We start from the raw sequence: 25,843 nt of genomic DNA on the forward strand, positions 1-25,843 counted from the left end.
GTGTCCCTGTACTGGGGGGTTATTCCTTCCCTTGTTCTGGGTGCTGGTCTTGTGTGGACTAAGACGTCCTTGAGATTTCTTGTTAGTTTGTTTGCGAATCTAGGTTTCGGCCATGAGAGCGAACCTGATGTTATTATTCTCCAGTTTTTATTGATGATCTTTTTCACGTTGTTAGAGGCTGTGTTGAATGTTATTACACAGGTCACTAGGTCACTTTCCGGGGATTTTGGGATGGTTTCTAGAAGGCTGTCCCGTGGCTGATTTCTTGCTTGCTTTTTGCATTTGTTTATGGTTTTTTCAGAGTAGTCCGTTTGTCTCAGCTTATCACATAGTTCTTCTGCTTGTTTTCTGTAATCCTGGGTTTTGCTACAATTGTGTCGGAGACGTAAACATTGCTCTGTAGGGAAGGTTTTCCCTTAGTGGTCGCAGGTGAAAACCTTTGTATGAGAGAAGGCTGTTTTGGCAGTTGGTTTAAAAAAGGTTTTCGTTTGCAACGTGTCATTTTCCACGTAGATGGTGATGTCCAAGAAGTCAAGTGATTTCTTGTCTGCTGTAAATGTGAACTTGAGCCATTCATCCCTGGTATTGATCCATCTATGGAATTCTCTGAGGGTTTCTATATCCCCTTCCCATATCAGGATGATGTCGTCGATGTATCGTTTCCAAAATAGGATCTTTTGGTGGTAGGTCTGTATATGGGTCTTTTCGAATTCACTCATGTAGAGCCCGGCCACACTAGGGGCAAATGTGCTGCCCATTGAAGTTCTGTGGCATGGTTAGTATAGGGCATTGTTGTACTCAAAATAGTTCTCGGTGAGGGCCATTCCGCAGCATTCCAAGATGAAGTGTCTTGGTGTTTTGAAGTTCCATTCTCTACTGAAAAGAAGGTCCTCGGGGCGTGGCTGGCAGCCGTTCATGGCGGCAGCTTAACAGCGAGGCTGCAGGAGTGAGGCGGCATCCCCCGGCAATCCTGCACATATATCCGATAAAATATTTACTCTGAAGGGGCGAACCGGGTCGAGGACCGAGTGGCGTCCAGCAGGGCAAGTTTGAACACAGTACGACACCGGTAAGTGCTGTAGCTAATTCCTACACAGCGAGGCCTGGAGGCGGCTGCAGGCAGTGGACTGTCATACAGCAACTGGCCGGGCAGAAGTTGGGGTGCAGCGGGGCCCCGGCGCCCGAAGCCAGCGCAAGAAGCGAAACCACGAGTGAGGCTGGCGACAACGGGACACAAGCACCATCTGCTGCCGACCGAAAGACCAGCGGAGGGAGCGGACATCAACGGGGCCCATCGGGCAGCAAGGAAGCGGTGAAACGGCCCGGAGGCTCCAGGAATGGCGTAATAGGGCTGCGCGACCCACACCGGCACCAGGAAGAGACCCAGCTAGAGGTCGGCAATCAACAGGAGGGATAGCAGTGCTATCACTCTGTAGCGTGCGGGGTAGGAATGGGCAGGAGAAGTGTCTTGGTTTTAGCCGGTTTTATTCTTTGAAACAACAAATCAGTACAGGTCTTGCGAGGGACACCTCGTCTGGGGGATCGGCTTCTCTCTTGGCGGGTTTTCCGGAGTAGTCCCTCCTCCCGACGTCAGACCGGGCTCCTCCTTCGGGTCGGCTCCGTCGGCTCCGTTCTGGCTCAGGCTCCACCGATGAAGGGGGAAACAACAATAGGCAAGTATCAGTACGATCCACAAGTATTCAGATTCAAAGGGGAGGGGAAGTGAGGGAAACCGCAAGTGCTACATTCTCTGCTCTGGGCGTGCAAGTGGTGAAGGAGAGGGTTCCCTGGAAACCTGTGGGTTATTCTACTTAGGGCTTTTGCCTTTCTTTCGCACCCAGCCCACGATATGGGTACGCACCTCGGATAGCCACACCCCTCCTGGTGTGCGGCTGGGCGACGCGTGGTGTTGGCCTCCTGGCTTTCTCCTTTGCTCGTCCTTCCTCCCGTCCGGTTCTTCGCTTCGTCCTGGCGGATCCTCCGTCTCTGATGGTACTCAGGTTGAACACGCCTCGTTCTCTTCCTCCACCTCCTGCTTCTCTCTTTCTTCTTCACTCGATGCTCCGGTCTCCACTCTGCTCAACGCCTCTCCGCTCTTCCACACATTGTCCGCTCCTCCGGTGTAGTAACACACCTGGGGATTATCACCGCTGACGTTTATCGGGACTTGTGGCTCCTCCTCCTCCATGCGACCGCCCATCCAGTTAAAGGGCCCGATCTCGTCTTCCTCATCGCAACTGTATGTCTCAGCACGGGTCCATTCCGGGTGACTCTGAGGCTGAGGAGACAAGAGGGGGGGGTCACAAGTTATAGAGTCGCCCCGGGTATCAGGGGGGCAGGACACGTGTTGGTCCTCCATGTTACACACTCCCCCCGCACGGTAACTCGGAGAAGGCATCGAAGTGGGGGTGCACGGCGCGACTTGCAGCGCAAAAGCAGTGGAGCACCACGGGGGACCGCTGTAACCAATGGACCCAGCAGACAAGGTGCAGGAAGCTTAAATACCGGATCACCGGCACCGGGGGCTCGTTCTCCCGTACGACACCAGGTGAAACAGCATTGGGCTGAAACGTGCCGATAGCGGGACAGTGGGGGCACGCAGTCAACCCTGGACAGCAGCCTAAAGAGTGGGCAGGAAGCAACGAGGGCCCGCAGTGAGGAGTTAGGATTAGTGAATAGGCCTGTGGGTCTCAGCCGTGCGCACCGCCCGGAGGGCGGCGAATAACTGAGTGGGGCTGTAACACTTTGCAGTGAGGTCTTGGAAGGAGGCATAAGGCAGAAGCAGCCATTGTGGACGGCGATCTGGACAGTCGAGCGCAAGTATAGCGCGAGGGCGTCACTGGTGGCCCCACACCACGGGGTCGCAGCTATATAGGGGCCTCCCCCCCACACCAGGCTGTAGGGGGGACAATTGTGAGAGTGATACCACTGCGTCAACACAGCACGCGAGGAGGCGCGCTCCCTGTGAACCCTGCTCATATCTAATAGTGCCTGCCCGCCCTACGTCTAGCACTGGCAAGCAAGGGACTTCAAACAACCCTGCGGCTGCGGTCGGAGAAGAGGGTAGGTGGACCGAAGGAGGGTCCTCAAGGCACGGCAAACACACAGCAAGGGGGCGAGACGGATTCAGAGAAGACCATGACGGGCAAGGGCCCTAAACACAATTCAACACAGTCCAAACTCGACAAGTTCACATATGATAGACACGACCCTCCCCAGGCGGAACCACGCAATTCCACGGGGAAGACACCAGAAGGAGAAGGGGTAAAAAAGGCTACGCTAGAGGATGTGATGCGTGCCCTGGCACAGGTGCAAGCCACAGTAGGAACCATAGCCACAGAGATCACCCTGATCAGAGCAGACTTTCAAAAAATGAATGAGAGAGTGAAACAAGTGGAGGTGGTGACGAAATCCTTTGTAGAGGACGTATCGGAACTGCAAGTGGCAATGGAGAAGATGGTGGCCGAAAATAAATCCCTCAGGGAAAAGACGGACGATCAGGAAGGACGCTCGAGGAGGAACAACGTCCGAATACTGGAGGTTCCGGAATCAGAAGGTAAAGGTGCAATGGACCTCTATGTGGAGGAGCTGATTAAGATGCACTTAAACCCCAAGGGACTCTCACACTTTTTCTCGGTGGAGAGGGCCCACAGAGTACCCGGTGGGAGACCGAAACTGGTGGCCCCCCTGAGACCGATCCTGGCGAGACTCTTCAATTTTCGCGACCGTGATGCAATTCTGCAGGCAGCGAGGGTGTCTCCAGCCATTCAAATCCAAAATTCCACGGTTGCCTTCTTCCCGGATTATACTGCTGAAGTGGCGCGCCGGAGGAGGACTTTCCTGGATGTCAAGAAGGCGTTGCGGGCGAAGGAACTGTCCTATTCCATGTTATTCCCGGAACGGCTTAGAGTGGTCGCGGAGAACAAGGTCTGGTTCTTTGATACCCCGGAGGCGGCTCAGGACTGGTTGAAGGGCTGGAGGACCGCAGGTCAACCCCACCCCCGCACAAGAATACCCGAAACCACCGATAGAACAGCCAAGCGGGTTCACAGTCAACAGGCAGAGGTGGTGTAACCAGGTCGCCAACGCATGAATCTCTGGGAGCAGAAGGGGGTGTAGAATCCTGAACTCCCGGTGTTAGCCTAAGTGCTGTCCGTTGAAGAATTCTGCCGAATGGACGCACTTGGACACTGGCCTGGGGAGCTCGGAGGAGGGCAGGGATGCCACCTGCTCCGGAGGACACTCCACCCCAGCGTGCAAGTAAACTGTTAAGGGGATGGGTCAAGCACTCTGTTATGTTGGGGAGGCGGGCGGTTGAAAGTCCGTTAAGCAGGGAGGCAGGGAGGGGAGAGGTGGGGGGGGGTTTGTTTAGAAGTTTTTGAAGTTCCACAAGTAAGGTCGAATATCGCTAATAGGTACATGTACTGTTTAGGCCATGCAAACGGCGGGTGCACCCCAGTAGTAAGATCCGGTTTACACTACTTTAGGCGCAAGACTGACCATGCACGACTCCCAACTACATACAACTGAGGAGGGGTCATTGAATTCACGGGTAGCGCCTCTCCGACTCATGTCATGGAACGTAAGAGGGTTGGGTGATAAGATAAAAAGGAGGTTGGTGATAAACGCGGTGAAGAGGCAGGGACCGGTTTTGGTGCTTCTCCAGGAGACACACCTCACTGGGGGGGCATCTAAGGCTCTCGATAGAAAGAGATACAGGATAGCGGTGCATTCGGAGTTTACCACGGGTTCAAGTGGCACGGGAATATTAGTTAAGAAATCAGCACAGTTCATCACATTGAGCACTAAGGTGGACACACAGGGATGTTTTGCAGCGCTGCAGGGGCAGTGGGAGGGAAGGCTTCTGAACGTGGTGTTGGTGTACATCCCCCCAGCACTGCACTCGGTCACGCTACCAGTGCTGGGTGACTTTCTCCTAGACGTACCCGAAGGGGACATAATACTCGGAGGGGACTTCAATGCCACTGTAGATGCCCTGGTAGACAGGTTTCCGGCGATACCTCAGACTGGTGGTCCTTCCCGCTTTCAGAGATTCTTGACCGCCATGGACCTAATTGACATATGGCACCACACACATCCTTCCGCGAGGCAATACACATACCACTCCGCAGTCCACAATAGTCTGTCACGGATCGATTATTTCTTAGCGCTGGGTGGCGGGTTGCAACACGTAGATACTATTGATATACACCCTAGGGGGATATCAGATCACTCCCCGGTCACACTCACACTGTCCATGCAGGAGAAATCACGTAGAAGAATTTACCCAAAACACGCCTCATACCTCAAGGTCCCTAAGGTGCGGAGGGCGCTCAAAGCGACGACATCGCATTACTTTGCTGAGAATACTGAGTCGGTACAGTCCTCCGCTATCCTGTGGGAGGCGTACAAGGCGGTGCTAAGGGAACAGGCTATAACGTCCATAACGGGCCATAAAAGAGAGCGGTAGCGTGAACTGTCCGAGCTGGAGCTGGCTCTACATGGCGCAACCGAAGCGCATGCAGCGAGCCCTACGCCTGACACGTCCCATGCCATGCTCTTAAGGCTTGTAAGATTAACAGGTAAGATGCAACTAGAACACAGTGTCCTGAAAGGTGGGAGTCGATAGACAATTATAAATAGCATGCACATAGCATTACTTGGGTGGACAAGAAGGAGAATACTAGTTTTTTAGTCAAAAGATAGTTATTCATCTTTATATGGTTACATTAGTTACAAGGTCGGACGTATACAGTTAAGAACAGCACTGCATAGTTTGTAGTAATGACAACCACATGGAACTTGGTGCAAAAAACGTGTACAAAGGTGAAAGTGGCACTGGCGACGCAAGTGAAAGGTGGACAGCGTTGGCGGCGCACTGTGCATAAGGTGCAAACTATTTACAGTGAGTGGCTTAACGGCGCATGTGACATTGTGATATCACAGTGGGCACAGTTGATTAAATTTGAAAGTAGAGCCACAAGGAAGAGGTGCGCCTATTGATCAGGCTGTTAGGTCGACGGCGTTTCGATCCGGATTAATTAGGATCATCATCAGGACTGGTTGTCTGAATGAAGGAGTGCTTGGAGGATCCTGGTTGAGTAGAATCCTTGAAAACAACAATGAGAAAAGATCTTAGGGCGATTTGGAGAGCCACAGAGTGGATCGATTCTGGGCTGCGGGAAGTAGCTTGTTTGGCTGCCTCAGCGCTCTCGCAGGCCGTAGGAGTCGGCCGTGCTCCGCGTGCACTGAATTAATCTGCGTGCCGCGGCGTTCACGAGCCGACTCCTACGGCCTGATACACAATACACCAAAATACGAGGGCCAGAACCTTATGATTTTTCCAGACTACACTCAGAGGGCAGGATCTCCACAAACCTTTATTGTTAGTCATTAAGTGCCGGAGGAACCTTCATTTGAAATATGGTCTACTGTTCCTGGCATGACTCAGGGTGCAATATCATGGGAAGGAGGAGGGCAAAGATTGGCTTGACATGCTAGAGGGAGTGAGGGAGAAGCCCTCCTAGGGCCACAAATGTGATGCTCCTGCTGTCCCTTGATGCAGCACTAGGGCACGACGGAAGTCAGACGTATTGGAGTCCCTGACTGGGGCGGACACACTGGTCGGATAGTTGTCTGACCCGATGGTTCTATCGCGGACTCTGGTTGTATACCGGATGCTGGTGGCTTGTTTCTTTGCCACGGGTGGGCAGAGAGGATATCAGCGACAGCACTGATGCAGGGGCTTAATGCCTTTCGACTACAAGGCTGATGGGGGATCTGAATTTAGATCTGTGACATAATTAGATGTCACTGCCCAATAGCTGAGTGGCTGCTACCCGGGTGGTATACAAATTGACAGACTGCTGTTGTACATAACATTTTGTACTGCTAGACCTGGAGTCAGATGTCAGTAATGTGTAATTTGGCTAACTCATTATCAACAACAGATAAAGCGATGTCCCAACAAAAGCAATGTTACATCCTGAGACGATTAATTTGGAAAAAGGAAAACATTGGTGAGATCATGGCCACATGCACTGCTCTTTTGGAGAGTTTCAAAGTTGAACCATCATGTATAAGGGACTGGGCATCTTTTGCTCAAGATCTAAACATGGAATTCTCAAAACAAGGAAATGGCCGTAAAGCAAGTAGACCAGCGGGGGCAGCGTGGTTCAATAACAGTCTAAGGAGACAAAAAATCCACTGAATAAATATCTAAGGCAACTACGAACTCGAGGCTCAGAATCCTCTCTGGATATTCTTTCCCTAATATCAAAATCAAGAAAAGACCTAAAAAGAGACAACAAAGTGGCTAAAAAAGATTTCAGAGAACAGCTCTGGGCAAAACTCCACCATGTCAGTGAACAAAGAGACTCCAAGCTTTTCTGGGATATATTCAGCCAGTTATCAAACGGCAAGAACCGACATTTCAACTCGGACATAAAGGAGGACACCTGGAAAGCACATATTGAACAAACATACAACGCTACTCCACCCTCAGGAGTTAGAAATTACAGAACCTCTATTGCAGGAATAGTCCACGATATACCGAAGTTAGAACCGCCAGAACCCCCAGCAGATTTCACAAGAGCAGGTCCTCAAAATCATAAAAACCTTAAGGCCTGAGGGAGCTCCAGGACCCAACGGTTTGCCAAACACACTATTCCGGCCTGACCCTTTATTTTGGTCTGATATCATCAACCCGCTATTCACACACTTGCTATCATCAGGCACGGTTCCAGAATCCTGGCGAGGAAGCATCCTAAATCCCATATACAAATCAGGCTCACATTCAGACCCAGCTAACTACAGATTGATTGCACTTATTGACATGAAGCCAAGATTTACGCCTCGAAACCTGCTGGTAGATTTAAATAGCGGGTTACGGGAGTCCCTCAGACAGGGTGGCGATATGTCTCAATTTCAGTCTACCCGCCTAGTAACCTAAGTGTCTGGGTGGCGATATGTCTCAATTTCAGTCTACCCGCCTAGTAACCTAAGTGTCTGGGTGGACATCCTGGGGTACTCCTAGCTCGATTGCGCCATCGAGCCAGGAGTACCCCAGGATGTCCCATCATGGACACTTAGGTTACTAGGCTGGTAGACTGAAATTGAGACATATCGTCACCCTGGCTGAGGGACTCCCGTAACCCGCTATTTAATTAATTGTTAACTGATTGATGTTCCGGTTCCCTTCCCATCAACCACAGCGGCAACCCAATCGAAACCGCCACTGTTGCGCTCTGCCGGTTCTCTTAACAGGTTCAATCACATGGCAATTGACGCACACAGGGCGTTAATGCGGTCCTAGAACAGACTCCTGTAGCTGAGAGGAATTGTCAAAATACACAACTCACTTAAAAATACTTAGTTCCTTAAACAAGGGGCTTGACGCCCACAGGCCGAAACCTCCGCCCTAGGACGCGTAAACCACAGGTTATACCCTGACAATCTCCGCTACAAGCAGTTCATAGGCTTGTATGATTTGGCAATACATTTCTTGTCCTGATGATGATCCCTTATTAACCCCTTCGATGCGGGGGTTATTCCCCGGCTGTGCTGGGGGGAGGGGGCACGCACAGCGCCCCCATGCTCATGACAAGCTGAGCTCGTCATGAGCTACAGTGCTACTGTGCTCATGACGAGCTCAGCTCATCAAAGGTGTATTGACTCGTGTGGAACGCTCAGCACAGCAGGGGAATTCTCCCCACACCTAAGCGTTCCACGGGCCATGGTGAGCTCAGCTCGTCATGAGCGTCAAGGAGTTAATTGTAGGATCGAAACGCCATCGACAGTCTATGTAGTGACACATAAATTGCTATTATATAAACCTAAATGTGTATACTACATGAGGTTAGCTGGAGGAATTCCACTTGTAACTAGCTCCTCCTTTTACCAATTGCCTGCAACTTCTTACCCCATGTTGTGTTGTATTTGTTGTATATACTGGATACAGGACTGTATCCCACTGTATTACTGTTCACTTCATCTATACTAATATAATAAAGAGAGCGCCCAAACCTTTGAGGCAGGTAATCTCAGGAACCACAGCACCAATCACAACACCCAATACAGCGTTGGAAAGGGCAGTTGCAGCAGAAGGACATAGGCTATGCAGACGCCCACCATATAGATTTAAAAGGTAAAAGAACTGTGCCAGCAAAGTAGTCCCTTGTGGGTGTGTCTGCGTTGTGCTATGGGTGGTGCTGGGGGCGTGACAAACACTGGGGGCGTGTGGTACGTTCCACCCTTCATGCCATGTCTCATATGTGTGCTGTGGGCGTGGGCGTGTGCGGGGTGCGGGATTACGGAAAAAAAAGCGAGCGTTGTGCCCAATATTTCATTGTTTTTTCTTCCCAGGTTCTGTACATTCCAGCTCTGGGTGTCCACCCTGCTCCCTTTAAATACCCCTGCACCCCATAATCATAACCCACCCTTACTCCTTAAAATACCACAACACCCTTAAACACTAACCCATCTTAACTCTATAAATATACCCTGTACCCCAAAACCCAAACCTAGCCCTGAACCCTATAATTACCCCTGTACCTCAAAACCCAAACCTACCCCGGAACCCTAAAAATACCCCTGTACCCCAAAACCCAAACCTACTCCTGAACCCTAAAATACCCCTGTACCCCAAAACCCAAACCTAGCCCTGAACCCTTAAAATACCCCTATACCCCAAAACCCAAACCTAGCCCTGAACCCTAAAAATACCCCTGTAGCCCAAAACCCATACCTATCCCTAAACCCTAAAACTACCCCTGTACCCCATAACCCAAAACTATATCTGAACCCTTAAAATACCCAAACACCCCAAAACATATACCTCAGTACCCCAAAACATATACTCCTATACCCATACTTACCTTATCCAAACATTAAAAAAATTATTTTACCATTCATGCATTTACAACGAATTTCGTTGTAAATGTATGCGTGGTAAAAGCATATAAAATGTAATGCCATGCGTTATAATGGCATTGCGGAGTCATGGTACTTTTGGAATGAAAGTATGCGATGTGATGGTATGCGGAAAGAAAGTTGCAGAATAATGGGTGTTTACCCTCCCCCGGTAAGTAAATTGGTGGCACGGCGGACCACATCTCCAGCAACATACTCATATTTTTTCACCACCGATTTGAAAATCGCACAGGTCTCTCTCATTGATGGCCAGCACCGACATACACTTTTAGACACACCTCCGCCAACAAGTTCTAGAATTGCGAACTTTAGAGCTGGGGAGCTACGTTCGAATCTCGGCATAAACTTAACATCCTGTGATTCCAGGCAAATCGCTTTGTCTCCCCGTGCCTACCACAAATGAATGTGTTCTTCTGTAAAATAAATTGTGCTCATGACATGTTGTCGAGTTTGCGCTATATAATATTGCAAGGAAAAATAAAGTAGGGAAACTCGAGTTCACACACTACTGAACGTGCACTCCTAAGTGCATCAGCAGTGCACTGTGAATCGGAACGTTTCACAGGCCTGTCACAGATAAATGCTATCAAAACGAAATCCTACAAAACAATATACTACTGGCCGGCAGCAATTCATACCTGGACAACGTTGGGACGGGCTGCTAGTTAGTCTATATACGTCTACATTGATTAAATCCGTGTCCGGTTGGACACCTTTTTTTTATAGTATAGATTGGTGTCTATAATTTGCATAGTGATTCTCTAAACAGCACACAAAAGTGTCAAAAGGTAAATTCATCTGGAACCTAGATAATAAACCAATATCCAAGGTGGAGTCTTACAAATACCTAGGGTTTCATTCGATCACAACCTCAACTTTAAACAACAGCTGAACCAAGAGAAAATGAAAGCAAAACAACTCCCCCATGCCTTTAAAACTCTAGATAGGAAATTAAAAGGCTGCTCAACAGGGCACCTGCTGAAGGTAATTGCAGCAAAATTCATTCCAAAAATATCGTATGGGTCGGAAATAATGTACACAAAAGACCCTGCCGTCTTAAACCAAGCCCAGTCAAGTTTTTTCAAGAGTTTGTTTTCAATTCCCCGGCATAACTCTCAGGCCCAAATTCGACTGCAATACGGGCTAAAAAAACAGAAACCAAACGGACAAGGGGTGGTTGTCAAATACTATTGGCGGATAAGGCTAGCAGAAGATGACACACAAGCCCACTCTTGCTGGGAAGAAATTGAAAAGCAAGCGAGGCTAAATAATTCCATCGCCACCGTTCTAAAAGAATTACTTGCGGACCTACACCTCGAAGAGGCATGGTATACCAATAACTCCTATTCTGGCTGTAAAAATGCAGTGAACAGAGCAACTAAACTAATCTCGCTGTTAATGGACAAAACTGCATTTTCTAAAAAAAAATCATTCTTGGACAGAGATTTAATCTTATCAGACTCTTAAACCACAACTGTATTTGTCAGAACATTTTTCACATCATAAAAAGCACTATCTGACAATTTTACGTTTGGGGTCATTCCCCAAGAAGGATCTAACCCTAACATAGAAGCGCGCATGGCTGAAAAAAGAATGCCGGTTGTGCAGACAAGGAAAAGAGAGTCTATTACACCTCCTATGCATCTGCCCCTCGCTTTTAGAAATTTGAAAAATTGTCCTCCTCGAGCTTTTGGAAAAAAAACAACTAAGGACATGCAGAGCCGCAGTCATTCAATGCCTTGGAGGCCTGCCAATCGAACTATCTTGCACAGCCAGTACGTTTTGGAAAATGGCAGCCAAAGAATTAGACAACAAAAACGAATGAACCTGAGAGGCTTCGACAAGACTGTTTGAACTTTCCTCATTTGCACTATTATTTCCTGTTTTTTTGATCAGTGAACCACCTTGCATCGCTTAAAATTGCACTGATTACAAATGTATACTTTGTGTATTAACTATTGATGATGATTGAGTACATGACTGCAATATGTTTTAGGCTTTTGTACCTTTTTAACGATTTTGTATGAAGTGCTTTTTCCACTCTTTTATGATTTTTAACAAAATCAAATACAAGTATTATTGACTTGACTCATTATCAGTGTTAAGTACATATTGTGGGGGAACTAAATTGTCACATTAAAGGGAAGTGGGGAAGACTTGTGGGATATGTTAGAATTTGATCATAATGCTTAAAATTGTGCTCCATTCCCTGGGGTAATTGGCCTTATGGTCTTTCATGATCTGTTTAATATGTTTTGTTTGATCGCAGTGGCGGCTGGCGGCCTTTCGGACGTCACTTAGGAGATTGGAGGGCCACACTGGTGTTGCTCGAGTGTCTTTGCTCGATGCTGATCATGAGGCCTCATTAGAATGTAACATAGGCTTGGCAGTTCGGGCTGGACTGTTTCCATGAGGCACAGGGTCAGACTGATTTGCATACGGCCGTGTCTGAACTGGGGTGGCAGAGTGGGCTAAAGAACGGTGATAGATTAAACCCAGATCTGTTGACTGGGTGTGAGTGTTTGATTGGTTCAGATGCTCCGTCCATCACCGCCCTCTTTTGTACCGCTTTGTTCGCCATAAGTGTGGCAGGGAATGCTCAGGCGTGAGTCCCTTGCTCACTTTGCCACTGGATTCAAGCAAGCCGGGCTGAAGACGGCTGGAATGCCAGAAACCGGTCCTCGGAGGCTTGTTTCCGGTCCAGGGAAGGCATGGCTTGGCAGTTCGGGCTGGACTGTTCCCATGAGGCACAGGGTCAGACTGATTTGCATATGGCCATGTCTGAAGTGGGGTGGCAGAGTGGGCTAAAGGTCGCTGATGGACTAAACCCAGATCTGTTGACTTGGTGTGAGTGTTTGATTGGTTCAGATGCTCCATCCATCACCACTCTCTTTTGTACTGAAGTGATGGAGGCTGGGGATTTAAAAAGTGTGCTTCATGATGAACCTGACTGTGATCCCCCACGGTTGCGAAACCTGCCATGAGTGGGGCTGTAAAGGAGGTGATGTGGGGGCTCCAGCATGTTTGGGGGTGCATGCACACTAGATTATTGTCTTGCTACTAGCTCGTTAGCCTAAGATATAGTTAATATTGACTATATATAAAACTTTAGACTATTGCCCTCAGGAAATTTGATAAAGTGCTAGTACTCGAGCCACGGAAGGGGATACCATGACCGTAGTTCTGAGGGTGGAATGTATGAGGTGACACATGAAATGAACATGCAACTTATGCATTTGCTATGTGTGCATGAAGGAAAACTGAAGCAATTGGAGGAGGAGATAGTGAGATCCTCACACAAGGTTGGTGGATGGAAGGATACTAAGAGGAAACATTTAAACTCATGGGTCAGGCGAGACAAGTTTGTACACACCATCTGCATACAGTTCCTTTATGCAGAAGGTGACAGGACGAGTAGGATGTTGGCTAGGTTGACCAGTAATGAAACTCAAAGGCATCTGGTGGTGGGTGAAAGACTCCCAGGGTGGGATGTTGGCATCACAGCAGGGAATAGAGGAGGTCTTTGCAACTCACTTACAAAAGATCTACGCGCAACCGCGACCACTCTGTCAGACTAGTGTGGGGGCGTACCTTGCCATATTAGAGATGCCCAGTTTGTAGTAGTACAAAAGAACTCCCTGGATGTGTCGCTATCTAGGGAGGAAATAGTGGCGGTGATCTGTACTTCTCATACATGCAAAGCCCCCACGGGAGACGGCCTTCTAGATTAATTTTATCCAAAAAAAGCCAACTGCCTTGCGGAACGATTACTATAGGTACATCAAGAAGACCTACAAAGGTGGAGACTTCTGGACTCGATGAGAGAGGCACTCATAGTTGTAGTTCCTAAACCTGGTAAAGATACTACAGAGGTTTCCTCTTACTGTCCATTGTCCATGCTCATTGTGAATGCAAAGATTCTCAGCAAACTCCCGGCAACCAGGTTCCTGGCACATATAAGGGAATTAGTATATGAAGGCCAATGTGGTTTCATCCCTCGCAGGAACACCCAGTGTCATTTAAGCAGGTTGTCCCTTGTTATGCATGCATCAGTATTATGGGAGGTACCATGTGTGCTAAATAAATGGTGGGAGGGAGGCTGTAACACACTCTGGGATGTATTCCCAAATAACAGATTCAACACACTACAAGAGGCAGTGGAGACGTTTCAACTGAGGCACGGGCAATTCTTGCAGTATGCAAAAGTGGCTGCCACTGCCAGGGTTATATGGCCCTCTGTACATGATGTTCTACCATAGTCTGGCACCCTGGTCACCATGCTATATATGCGGGGGCCAGGCGATTAATCTCCTCCCCAAACCAGGCCCTCAGTGAGGACGTTCTAAATAGCCCCTTTCCGGTCAAGAGAAATGGCAAACCGTATTGAGAGACCGAGTCACTGAGAAGGAGTGGGAGTTAGGGCACTTGACTGGTTAAAATTCCACTGCCAACACAAGGTTCAAGCTGATCCAATATAATGTTACACACCAGATATACTTAAACCCAGCTATGCTGAAGGCAATTTACCCAGGATGCACCTCAGCTTCTCTTAGATGTCTAGTGCAAACTGCTGATTTCCTATATATGATCTGGGGATGTAAAGGTTTGGATATATTCTGGAAGACAGTAGTAGATCGATTAAATCAGGTGACAGGCCGGTCGGATCCATGTGTGCTCAAGCACCTGCTTTATTTTATCTATTAGTGCTTCCTGTTGAAGCTAACTTAGTAACTATTTTAGGATGGCGCTGGCAGCTTGCCGGCTCCATCCTGAAATAGTTACAACTTCAAGCTTGAAGGCTTGAACTTTTGCCCCCCAAATCCACCGCTCGCGGATTCGCGGATTTTCGGTAAATTCGCGGGAGTTCACGGATTGCGGATTTACCGAAAATCTGCGAAATCCGCGAGCGGAACGGATTTTGCGCTCACGCCTAATTATGGCATCCACGCATGGGCGGTTATGACTTCCAAGCATGGGCGATTATGACTTCCAGGTATGGGCTCTTATGACTTCTATGCATGGGCGGTTATGACTTTCACATATGGGCGCTTATGACTTCCATGCATGGGCATTGATGACGTCCACGCATGGGCCGTTCTGACTTCCACGCATGAGTGCTTATGACTTCCATGCATTGGCGGTTATGACTTCCATGCATGGGCGGTTATGACTTCCACGCATGGGCGGTTATGACTTCCACGCATGGGCAGTTATGACTTCCACGCATGGGCGATTATGACTTCCAAGCATGGGCCGATATGACTTCCACGCATGAGCGGTTATGACTTCCATGAATGGGCGGTTATGACTTCCATGCATGGGCGGTTATGACTTCCATGAATGGGCGGTTATGACTTCCATGCATGGGCGGTTATGACTTCGAAGCATGGGCGGTTAGGACTTCGAAGCACAATCATTTATGAATTCGAAGCACAGGAGGTTATGACTTCCAAGCATGGGCGGTTATGACTTCCAAGCGTGGTGGTTATGTCTTCGAAGCATGTGCGGTTATCACTTCAAAGCACGAGCATTCATGAATTCGAAGCACAGGCGGCTATGACTTCCAAGCATGGGAGGGTATGACTTGGAAGCATGAGCATTTAAGAAATCAAAGCACAGGTTGTTATGACTTCCACACATGGGCGGTTATGACTTCCAAGCATGGATGGTTATGACTTCGAAGCATGGGCAGATATGACTTCGAAGCATGAGCATTTATGAATTCAAAGCACAAGAGGTTGTGACTTTCACGCATAGGCGGTTATGACTTCCATGCATGGGCGGTTATGACTTCCACGCATGGGCGGTTATGACTTCCACGCATGGGCCATTCTGACTTCAACGCATGGGCGGTTATGACTTCCATGCATGGGCGGTTATGACTTCCATGCATGGGCGGTTATGACTTCCACGCATGGGTCGTTATGACTTCCAAGCATGGGCGGTTATGACTTCCATGCATGGGCGGTTATGACTTCCAAGCATGGACGATTTTGACTTCCATGTATGGGCGCTTATGACATCTATGCATGGGCGGTTATGACTTTCACATATGGGCGCTTATGACTTCCATGCATGGGCATTGATGACGTCCACGCATGGGCCGTTCTGACTTCCACGCATGAGTGCTTATGACTTCCATGCATTGGCGGTTATGACTTCCATGCATGGGCGGTTATGACTTCCACGCATGGGCGGTTATGACTTCCACGCATGGGCAGTTATGACTTCCACGCATGGGCGCTTATGACTTCCATGCATGGGCATTGATGACGTCCACGCATGGGCCGTTCTGACTTCCACGCATGAGTGCTTATGACTTCCATGCATTGGCGGTTATGACTTCCATGCATGGGCGGTTATGACTTCCACGCATAGGCGGTTATGACTTCCACGCATGGGCAGTTATGACTTCCACGCATGGGCGATTATGACTTCCAAGCATGGGCCGATATGACTTCCACGCATGAGCGGTTATGACTTCCATGAATGGGCGGTTATGACTTCCATGCATGGGCGGTTATGACTTCGAAGCATGGGCGGTTAGGACTTCGAAGCACAATCATTTATGAATTCGAAGCACAGGAGGTTATGACTTCCAAGCATGGGCGGTTATGACTTCCAAGCGTGGTGGTTATGACTTCGAAGCATGTGCGGTTATCACTTCGAAGCACGAGCATTCATGAATTCGAAGCACAGGCGGCTATGACTTCCAAGCATGGGAGGGTATGACTTGGAAGCATGAGCATTTAAGAAATCAAAGCACAGGTTGTTATGACTTCCACACATGGGCGGTTATGACTTCCAAGCATGGATGGTTATGACTTCCACGCATGGGTCGTTATGACTTCCAAGCATGGGCGGTTATGACTTCCATGCATGGGCGGTTATGACTTCCAAGCATGGGCGATTTTGACTTCCATGTATGGGCGCTTATGACATCTATGTATGGGCGGTTATGACTTCCAAGCATGGGTGGTTATGACTTCCACGTATGGGCTCTTATGACTTCTATGCATGGGCGGTTATGACTTTCACATATGGGCGCTTATGACTTCCATGCATGGGCATTGATGACGTCCACGCATGGGCCGTTCTGACTTCCACGCATGAGTGCTTATGACTTCCATGCATTGGCGGTTATGACTTCCATGCATGGGCGGTTATGACTTCCACGCATGGGCGGTTATGACTTCCACGCATGGGCAGTTATGACTTCCACGCATGGGCGATGATGACTTCCAAGCATGGGCCGATATGACTTCCACGCATGAGCGGTTATGACTTCCATGAATGGGCGGTTATGACTTCCATGCATGGGCGGTTATGACTTCCACGCATGGGCGGTTATGACTTCCACGCATGGGCAGTTATGACTTCCACGCATGGGCGCTTATGACTTCCATGCATGGGCATTGATGACGTCCACGCATGGGCCGTTCTGACTTCCACGCATGAGTGCTTATGACTTCCATGCATTGGCGGTTATGACTTCCATGCATGGGCGGTTATGACTTCCACGCATGGGCGGTTATGACTTCCACGCATGGGCAGTTATGACTTCCACGCATGGGCGATTATGACTTCCAAGCATGGGCCGATATGACTTCCACGCATGAGCGGTTATGACTTCCATGAATGGGCGGTTATGACTTCCATGCATGGGCGGTTATGACTTCGAAGCATGGGCGGTTAGGACTTCGAAGCACAAGCATTTATGAATTCGAAGCACAGGAAGTTATGACTTCCAAGCATGGGCGGTTATGACTTTCAAGCGTGGTGGTTATGACTTCGAAGCATGTGCGGTTATCACTTCGAAGCACGAGCATTCATGAATTCGAAGCACAGGCGGCTATGACTTCCAAGCATGGGAGGGTATGACTTGGAAGCATGAGCATTTAATAAATCAAAGCACAGGTTGTTATGACTTCCACACATGGGCGGTTATGACTTCCAAGCATGGATGGTTATGATTTCGAAGCATGGGCAGTTATGACTTCGAAGCATGAGCATTTATGAATTCAAAGCACAGGAGGTTGTGACTTTCACGCATGGGCGGTTATGACTTCCATGCATGGGCGGTTATGACTTCCACGCATGGGCGGTTATGACTTCCACGCATGGGCCATTCTGACTTCAACGCATGGGCGGTTATGACTTCCATGCATGGGCAGTTATGACTTCCACGCATGGGCGGTTATGACTTCCACGCATGGGTCATTATGACTTCCAAGCATGGGCGGTTTTGACTTCCATGTATGGGCGCTTATGACATCTATGTATGGGCGGTTATGACTTTCAAGCATGGGTGGTTATGACTTCCTCTTATGGGCGCTTATGACTTCCATGCATGGGCAGTTATGACTTCCACACATGGGCCATTCTGACTTCGACGCATGAGCGCTTATGACTTCCATGCATGGGTGGTTATGACTTCCATGCATGTACAGGTATGACTTCTACGCATGGGTGGTTATGACTTCCAAGCATGGGCGATTATGACTTTCAAGCATGGGCAGTTATGACTTCCAAGCATGGGTGGTTATGACTTCGAAGCATGGGTGGTTATGACTTCAAAGCACGAGCATTCATGAATTTGAAGCATAGGCAGTTATGACTTCCAAGCATGGGCGGTTATGACTTCCACGCATGGGCAGTTATGACTTCCAAGCGTGGGTGGTTATGACTTCGAAGCATGGGTGGTTATGACTTCGATGCATGAGCATTTATGAATTCGAAGCACAGGCGGTTATGACTTCCAAGCATTCGCAGTGATGACTTCCAAGCATGGGGGGTGTTACTTTGAAGAACGAGCATTTATTAATTAGAAGCACAGGCGTTATGACTTCCAAGCATGGGCGGATATGACTTCCACGCATGGACGGTTATCACTTCCAAGCATTGGCGGTTACGACTTCCACGCGTGTGTGGTTATAACTTCCACGCATGGGCAGTTATGACTTTCAAGCATGGGCGTTCATGACTTCCACGCATGGATGGTTATAACTACCACGCATGGGCGGGTATGACTTCCAAGCATAAGTGGGTATGACTTCCAAGCATGGGCGGTTATGACTTCCATGCATGGGTGTCTTGGATTTGGCCAATTTTCCCAAAGTTTTTCGCTTTTTACCCCCCTATTTTAGGATGTCTCCCCCATGATAAAGAAGGTTGTATAGGCCATGTGCGGTATGAGATTTCCTGTGTATTGTGAAAATGTAATGCAATGGTATGTGCACTTATTAGCCCCCCCATTGTGTAAATGTACCCTGGTAACATGCTGTATTTAAAATGGATGCCATGGCTATGTGTTGTGCCAACTGACTGCAGTAGGTTAGCGGTCTAGTTGTTTGGTACCCAGCCACCAAAGCATTTGGAGGGAAAGCCTGGCACCCATGGTGCTATATTCCTCCCCCTGAACCAGTTAGATCCAGTTCCCCAGAGGATTCCAGAAGCTTCTGGCACTGTCTGGAAGGAGGGGGTGAGGGGCATATAAATAAGTGGGCTGTGCCACCATATGCTGTGACAGAGCAGGGACAGGAACGTGAGGTGACCTGCTGCCAGGGGATACCGCCACTTGGGCCTGTGTGCTGAACCCTGCACCCATCTAGAACCTCTCTACTCTCCCCAGGGCTAGTGGAAGCCCCACTGCAGGAGTTCAGGCTGCTGTGTAGGAGGAGGGCCAAGCTACAGTGGGGGATGGTTAAGGCCTACCGCCCTGTTTTGATGAGTTCCCGCTAACTGCTGACCTGGCCCAGTAGTGCCTGCTGCTCTGTTCCCTAGCCCCTGGAGAAGGAGGGCCAGACTAGGTCCCCGAATCTGCTGGGACCTTGCGCCACGCAAGCGTTGCACCTAAAAGCGCCTGGAAAGGAAGGAGTGCCTTGGACTGGACCCCTGCCCCCCCCTGGGGCTTGCTGTTGGGACTGTCTGCCCCCTAAGCGCCACAATCCTAAAGCGCGTGCCTAGAAGAAGCGCTGTGTGCCTGTAAGCGCTGTGCCTAGAAGAAGCGCTGTGTCTGCTGAGTGCTGTAATTCCCTAGCACTGAATCACTGAAGGCTGCTACCGCCGGATGCCCCAAGGCCATGTTGGGCCCTGCTTGCAAAGCGCTGTGTGCTGTGGGGGCTATTCTGCCTGAAAGCACTGCGGGAGCCTACCCCACATTTCGGTGCCCTTATGCAAGTTTAAAGCAAAGCGGGTGCCTAACCCTCATTTGCCTGCTTCCCAAGCAAGTGCCTACCTTGCGTAGCGGGATCCATAACGGAGGGAGCCTACCCCTCGTCGCCGCCGGGGAATTATCGCCGCAGCCCCAGTGCCACTGCGGGAGGCATAATCCTGCTAAGTCACCGGCGCCTCATCGGAGGAGTGCCCGCTGCCGCCTGCGCCCCCGTGGCGGCCCCCGGAGCCAGGAGAGGTCCGCTGCAGTGCCGAGGAGGGCCGCACTGGGCCCGTGAAGCCGGAGAGGGCTGCTGTCACATGACGGGGGCACCGGCCACGTCATCCGCCATGCCCCCTTTACCGCCGTGCAGCCATTGGCAGAGGCTGCCACGCCCCTGCAAGCCGCGCTAGGATTGGCGGTTGCAGGTGCGCCCTTCACGCTGTGCGCTTATTGCCGCCCGGCCGAGATGCGAGAAGAGGCCGTCGGAAGCCCCGGGTCCCAGGAGGGAACCTGGGTGAAGCTGGAAAGAGGAGGTGGCTTTGTGGGGCCCCCGTGGCGACGAGGGAGACCCGTGTAGAACAAGGAGCCAGGCGGGAGCCTCCCCTGCGCTAGCCCGACAGCCCTGAGGATGCCTGCAGCCCGGGGAGAGCCTGCAGGGCTCCCGTGAGTGGAAGGAGAGCCCTGCTGAGCCAAAGGCTGTTCGGAAGGAAACGGAGGGGGGCCTTGAGGCACATTGACAGTGCCTGCCCCCTTTACACCGCATTGGAGCCAGTGAGAGCCCGGAGCCAGAGGAAGATCCCGAGGAGCCCGGTGAGTGGGGCTCGGCTGTGTGGTGGTTGGGGGTGTGTCGGGGCACAGAGTCGGTGCCCACCCCCAGGAACAGTGTTGCTCTCCAGGTGCCCCGTCTGTCAGCGGGCCCCTGCAACGTTGGGTCAAGGGGAGCCAGAAGCTCCCGCGGACATTGCCAGTGTGGAGGCCCATTACCCCCAGGACAGAGACTCGTAGGTGTGGGCCCCTGGTGGTTCAGATTCCCGGTTTGTGCCTGCAGTAATGAGTTTGCCTGATCCCATGCCGATAGTGGAAGTCAGGCTATGAAGTTTATTTGCAGATGGTCCTGCCTCATGTGTGATGCCACTGTTAATGGGGTGATGCCGGACTTGGGTGCCTAGTCTTTTCAATGCTAAGGTTCTGCCTAATGTTGTGGGCCTGAGGTGCTATGCCCTACTCCCTTTATAATGACTGGTGACATTGAGGTGCCCTGCCTAGCGATTAGGCCCAATGCTCAGATGATTATACATGTCTAGGCCTGATGTTAATGTTATGTGCCTATTGTTTCTTTTTTGCAGGAGACGCCCATGCAGGTCATACTGTGTTTCTTTCCCTCACATTGATAGTGCTGTTGTGCCACGTCATTTGATAACGCTTTGTCTTTATTTCAGCCCTGGAAACTAATGGACTTACCTACCTTCTTCTTGCTTTTCCCATTTTCCCTGTAAATATTCCCCCTGGTATACATTGCCCTGGCGCCCGTTGGCGCCCCATTGTGATTACTGTGATTTCTGTTGCAGGTTGGAGACAATGCATGAGTTATTCTTTTCCATCCAAACCGGTGTAGTGTCTCTTTTTGTGGTGTGCCTGGTGTGTCGTCTGTGGGTACTGCGTGGATGCTTCACACATGTCCTCAGGAGTTTGGCCTGCCCGCTCTGTACCATGCTACCCCGCGTAGAATTGGTGACCCCATTTCTAACAGGGTGGTTATGACTTCTATGCATGGGCGCTTATGACTTTCACGCATGGGCGCTTATGACTTCCACGCATGGGTGGTTATGTCTTCAATCCATGGGCGATTATGACTTCCACGCATGGGCGGTTATGTCTTCAATCCATTGGCGGTTATGACTTCTACGCATGGTGGGTTATGACTTCCATGCATCAGCGGTTATGACTTCAACGCATGGGCGGTTATGACTTCCACGCATGGGTGGTTAGGACTTCCACGCATGGGCAGTTATGACTTCCACGCATGGGCGGTTATGACTTCCACGCATGGGTGGTTAGGACTTCCACGCATGGGCAGTTATGACTTCCTTCCATTGGCGATTATGACTTCCACGCATGGGGGTTTATGACTTCCATGCATGGGCGTTATGCTTTCAAGCACAGCAGTTATGACTTCCACGCATGAGTGGTTACGACTTCCAAGCAGGGGTGGTTTTGACTTACAAGCATGGGTAGTTACGTTTTCCAAGCATGGGCAGTTATGACTTCCACACATGGGTCGTTATGACTTTCACGCATGGGTGTTTATGATCTCCAAGCATGGGCGGTTATGATTTCTAAGCATGGGCGGTTATGACTTCTAAGCATGAGCGGTTATGACTTCTAAGCATGGGTGGTTATGACTTCTAAGCATGGACGGTTATGACTTCTAAGCATGGGCGGTTATGACTTCTAAGCATGGGCGGTTATGACTTCTAAGAATGGGCGGTTATCACTTCTAAGCATGGGGTTTATCACTTCCAAGCATGGGTGGTTATGATTTCCAAGCATGGGTGGTTATGACTTCTAAGCATTGGGGGTTATCACTTCCAAGCATGGGTGGTTATGACTTCTAAGCATGGGCGGTTATGACTTCTAAGCATGGGTGGTTATGACTTCTAAGCATGGGTGGTTATGATTTCCAACCATGGGCAGTTATCACTTCTAAGCATGGAGGGTTATCACTTCCAAGCATGGGTGGTTATGACTTCTAAGCATGGGGGGTTATCACTTCCAAGCATGGGCGGTTATGACTTCTAAGCATGGGTGGTTATGACTTCTAAGCATGGGCGGTTTTGACTTCTAAGCATGGGCGGTTATGACTTCTAAGCATGGGTGGTTATGACTTCTAAGCATGGGTGGTTATGACTTCTAAGCATGGGTGGTTATGACTTCTAAGCATGGGTGGTTATGACTTCTAAGCATGGGTGGTTATGACTTTTAAGCATGGGCAGTTATGACTTTTAAGCATGGGTGGTTATGACTTCTAAGCATGGGTGGTTATGTCTTCTAAGCATGGGCGGTTATGACTTCTAAGCATGGGTGGTTATGACTTCTAAGCATGGGTGGTTATGATTTCCAACCATGGGCAGTTATCACTTCTAAGCATGGGGGGTTATCACTTCCAAGCATGGGTGGTTATGACTTCTAAGCATGGGGGGTTATCACTTCCAAGCATGGGCGGTTATGACTTCTAAGCATGGGTGGTTATGACTTCTAAGCATGGGCGGTTTTGACTTCTAAGCATGGGCGGTTATGACTTCTAAGCATGGGTGGTTATGACTTCTAAGCATGGGTGGTTATGACTTCTAAGCATGGGGGGTTATGACTTCTAAGCATGGGCGGTTTTGACTTCTAAGCATGGGTGGTTATGACTTCTAACCATGGGCGGTTTTGACTTCTAAGCATGGGCGGTTATGACTTCTAAGCATGGGTGGTTATGACTTCTAAGCATGGGCGGTTATGACTTCTAAGCATGGGTGGTTATGACTTCTAAGCATGGGTGGTTATGACTTCTAAGCATGGGTGGTTATGACTTCTAAGCATGGGTGGTTATGACTTCTAAGCATGGGTGGTTATGACTTCTAAGCATGGGGGGGTTATCACTTCTAAGCATGGGGGGGTTATCACTTCTAAGCATGGGGGGTTATCACTTCTAAGCATGGGGGTATCACTTCTAAGCATGGGTTGGTTATCACTTCTAAGCATGGGGGGTTATCACTTCTAAGCATGGGGGGTAATCACTTCTAAGCATGGGGGGTTATCACTTCTAAGCATGGGTGGTTATGACTTCTAACCATGGGCGGTTTTGACTTCTAAGCATGGGCGGTTATGACTTCTAAGCATGGGCGGTTATGACTTCTAAGCATGGGTGGTTATGACTTCTAAGCATGGGCGGTTATGACTTCTAAGCATGGGTGGTTTAGACTTCTAAGCATGGGTGGTTATGACTTCTAAGCATGGGTGGTTATGACTTCTAAGCATGGGTGGCTATGACTTCTAAGCATGGGAGGGTTATCACTTCTAAGCATGGGGGTATCACTTCTAAGCATGGGGGTATCACTTCTAAGCGTGGGGGGTTATCACTTCTAAGCATGGGGGGGTATCACTTCTAAGCATGGGGGTTATCACTTCTAAGCATGGGGGTTATCACTTCTAAGCATGGGGGTTATCACTTCTAAGCATGGGGGGTTATCACTTCTAAGCATGGGGGGGTTATCACTTCTAAGCATGGGGGTATCACTTCTAAGCATGGGGGTATCACTTCTAAGCGTGGGGGGTTATCACTTCTAAGCATGGGGGGTTATCACTTCTAAGCATGGGGGGGTTATCACTTCTAAGCATGGGGGTTATCACTTCTAAGCATGGGGGGTATCACTTCTAAGCATGGGGGGTTATCACTTCTAAGCGTGGGGGGTTATCACTTCTAAGCATGGGCTTTCATGACTGCCATGCATGGGCGGTTGTTTTTGCTGATTTTTTGGGGCCTCCGTAGATGTAGTGATGGTGGAAGGGGAGCAGGTTGAAGATGCATTGAACATCGAGAGCAGTAATGCAGCTGGGTGCTTTGTTTGGGTATACTGCCTCCCAGTGGTCTCATCTGCGTACTGCACCTAGCTCAGTTATAGCATGCCTTGTAGTCTCAATCAGTGACAGCCCTGACAGCGGCAATCAGAGGCTGCGCGGCAGCGGCGCGTGGGTGGGGGAGGGGCGTGGCAGAGTACTTTTTCATGCTCAGCATGCGCCTGTGAAACACACTTTTTTTGTTTCGAAATAATATACCAATACATATATGTATATATTTTAAAAAACAATCCAATTAAGATTAGCAGCGTTGGTGTAGTAAGAGTGCCCTCTCCCACGGAGCGTGCTTGTCGCTATGCTGTCCCACACTAGCCTCTGTCAGGACAGACTCCCCCTCTTACCTACTGGCGCTGCCCCCACTCCAGCCACTTTTACAATCATATTACTATCAATGCTAGCAGTCCTCATGCAGTGAGAGCACACGACTCCACACTGTCCCACGGCGCTCCCTGTCCGGACAGACACCCCTCTTACCCACTGGCGTCGCTGACCCTGCCCCGGCCCAGAGGGCGAGCCCTGTGAGGAGGAGGATGGAGCCTGCGGCCTTCATCGTGCTGGTGCAGCCGGCTCTGCTGAGGGCTCCCGGCCTGGGCTTTGATCTCACCCGGGTGACACTGCAGGAGAGGCCCTGGGAGAGTGACACTGCAAGAGAGACCCTGGGAGGGTAACACTTTTCTGCTGATGACACCTCTTGTGATTGCACAAGGCGGGCGCTTCCCAGCAGGGAGGCTTCCTTCCTCCAACGCCCGTGTCCAGACCTGCATCAGTTTTCCCAGAATGTGGGGAGTAGGTTGTGACGTCAGTGAGTACAAGGTGAGACACCCCGACTCAGACTGGGGGGCCCCTCCGAGCAGGAGGCGCTGCCACTTACCGTGGGAACATATACCTGGCAGTGCCCAGGTGACAGCGTGACTAGGGGCCTGTTTGTGGCACACTCCCGGCCCCTACAGGCTCCGACGCACGCCCTACACAATATGCAAATCAGGCTGTGTAATCAGTGTGGGCCGGGAAAAGAGCTACACCCCCTGTAACAATAATGTACCCGCCCGGAGGGCAGGGGGACCCAGGGCTGACAACAGAACCCACAACACTTATACATCACAAGTCACAACAGCGCCACACAGCGGAGGGGCA

At 49.9% G+C, this 25,843-nt stretch overlaps 1 long non-coding RNA gene across 1 annotated transcript in view; it reads right to left on the bottom strand.

Annotated features, from left to right (window-relative positions):
• LOC147693244 (uncharacterized) overlaps positions 1-25,408 on the bottom strand; it is a 40,912-nt gene extending 15,504 nt beyond the window's left edge. Inside the window, exon 1 of the long non-coding RNA XR_015299096.1 lies at positions 25,184-25,408. This is a non-coding gene — a long non-coding RNA (uncharacterized LOC147693244). The remainder of the gene's footprint in view (positions 1-25,183) is intronic.
• Positions 25,409-25,843: the final 435 nt, after the last annotated feature.

The sequence above is a fragment of the Lissotriton vulgaris genome, chromosome 8 (assembly GCF_964263255.1).
Source record: "Lissotriton vulgaris chromosome 8, aLisVul1.2, whole genome shotgun sequence".
Classification (NCBI taxonomy): Eukaryota; Metazoa; Chordata; class Amphibia; order Caudata; family Salamandridae; genus Lissotriton; species Lissotriton vulgaris.